This window comes from Cucurbita maxima, unplaced genomic scaffold, assembly GCF_002738345.1.
Source record: "Cucurbita maxima cultivar Rimu unplaced genomic scaffold, Cmax_1.0 Cma_Scf00152, whole genome shotgun sequence".
Taxonomy (NCBI): Eukaryota; Viridiplantae; Streptophyta; class Magnoliopsida; order Cucurbitales; family Cucurbitaceae; genus Cucurbita; species Cucurbita maxima.
The window spans coordinates 42,724-45,128 of record NW_019272168.1 but is presented as its reverse complement, the minus strand read 5'-3'; the positions used below and the strand labels follow the sequence as shown (position 1 = coordinate 45,128).

Sequence of the window (2,405 nt, the reverse complement as noted above, 5' to 3'; positions counted from 1 at the left end):
CTATATTGTTGTACATCCTGAATAAAGTACCGTAGCCAAGCGAAGCTTTTGAAACTGAAAGCGTGTATAACTGGTTCGGTCAAAAACAAGGTACAAAGCGGGATTGATTAAATGGGTTTGAAGTTCCATTCTCGTTAGGTCGAAGATCTCTACTAGGTTTAGTGCACTTTGGTAGTTGCAAATGTTGCCGTAATTGAATAGCACTCATACTTGCAAGGGTTGAGGAGACAATTCGTGAGGTAAGGAACCGGTGGAGAGGCTTTTTTTCTTTTGAAGGGGCATTCCGAGAATCGAACTCAAGACCTCTTGCACCCAAAGCAAGAATCATACCACTAGACCAAATGCCCTTAGTATGTGCTATATATTATGTTTTTTATGGAATGTATCATCATTATTTCATTTATTTTCTTTGTTAATGAAATCAATGAGAAATAATCATTATTATTATATCTTTTAGACTAGACCGCTGTTAAATTATTTACATAGGGTCTGCGACAATTACTGTATTGAGAAGAAAATAGTGTAAGCTTTATTGAGAAGAAAATAGTGTAAGTTTTAGTTTGATAGTTCCATTTGAGACACATATCGTGAGTACACAAGTAAAGCAAATATCGAAAGTTAGGATTTGGGTAGGCATGCCTATTGAAAGTGGAAAAGATAAAATGATATTAAAAAAGAGCATCATCATTATAGTTTTAATTGCCTTAATTTTTGGTTTCTGAAGAATATACACTAGGTGCGAGAATCATACCACTAGACCAAATGCCCTTTCTAAAAAATTGCAACATTTTTAACTCCTTCTCAGTATATTTTTTTCTCTCAAGTTTGAAATCTATTTTCTTGAGCGGTTGTTGGACTATAAAACAAAAAGTTGATGGTCTAGTATGCAAGTGTTCAAATAAACTACAACCCAACAAATGAATCAAACTAATCCGTTTGGGTTGGGTTGGATTTATTCGGCTCAGTTCATCAGTTTGTTTGATTTAATTCTTCTATTTTGCTTCCTATGACAAGAAAATGAAGTTGTATTGAATGTAACATAGTTTGATTTATGACAAACTCATATGAAATATAATTGCATTAATAGTATTAAGAGTTGGAGTCAAATATTTCATGAACTTAAGTGCAACTCATGTTTTATTAAAGACGAGATGAAATTTAGTTAAGTAACTGGAACTTTAAATTACTTCATGTGGAGCTTCAATTACTCTATGTTAGTTGCTATCTTTAGGATTGACTAATTGGACACGAGTTCTTGGATTTAGGGGATTGTTTTATGTAATTTTCAACTACGACTTATGTTTTCAAATTTATAGGTCATAATTTAGGTAGTAGTTGTATATTATGGATTAACACTAGAGTTTCTATCCCATTCACCACAACTACTCTAGTTTTTGTTTGAAGGCTATAATTGTCATCTATGTTGTATGACAATAAAATTTGTTTGGATAAAATTTTAGTTAAAGTTGCATATTTTACTTCTTGCGAGTAAAAAATTTGTTTCTTAGCATAATATGAATTTAGTTGAAGAGTTAGTAGGAATAAGATGGAGAAAGAAATTTTCTTTAAAATAATAAACAGACTCAAGTTCATCTTTGTTATTGTCAAATTGTGATTTTACAAAAAACTTAACTAATATGAAATATCAAGGTAAACCAAGAGTATATCCTGCACGTCATTCAAGATGACAATAAAATGGAGTTAAATTGAACGTAGTTTTAGTTTCATGTTTGGTAGGTTCAATATGAAGCATAATTGTATTAATGATATTAAAGAGAAATTCGTGTTTTATTAGAAGAGACCAACTTCATTTAAGGTACTAGGAGTTTAAACTACTTCCATTCTAATTTCAATCACTTCACAATGATTACAAATTTAAGGTTGGCTAATTGAACATCAATTATCAACTTTAGGTTATAATTTAGGTAGTAGCCATTATAATATTAATGAGTATAAGACTTACAATTTACCATGGACCATATGTCTTATAGTTAAATGAATATATATATATATTATGCATGTCGAGGTCTGGATAAAGCACAAAGTAGTAAGGAACACCATTGTCAACTCTAGAGCCACCCACAACATGATGGAGACCGATGCAAAATATTTTAACATCCTTTGGCATCAAGATATAGGAAAGATGAACGCAGTCAAATTGGAAGCTTTGTCTGTCTTAAGAGTCACAATGAGAACTCTAATCAAGCTAGAGCCTTGGACTAGGAAAATTGTTTAGTGATAGTTGAAATGGATGACTTCGACGTCGTGTCAGGAATGAACGTCCTGCTGAAACACAAAGTCATTTACATGCCCCTAGCAAAATGTCTAGCAGTAACGGAGTCTAACCCGACGATCATTTAGAAAAACATCCATCAACCAAGAGGGTTGAAAATGATGTCGATACA

The 2,405-nt window shown here is 32.3% G+C and overlaps 1 non-coding gene across 1 annotated transcript; it reads right to left on the bottom strand.

Annotated features, from left to right (window-relative positions):
- Window positions 1–275: 275 nt before the first annotated feature.
- TRNAP-UGG lies at window positions 276–347 on the bottom strand. The gene has a single exon. It is a non-coding gene; the product is annotated as a tRNA-Pro (tRNA).
- Between the last annotated feature and the right edge of the window lie 2,058 nt (window positions 348–2,405).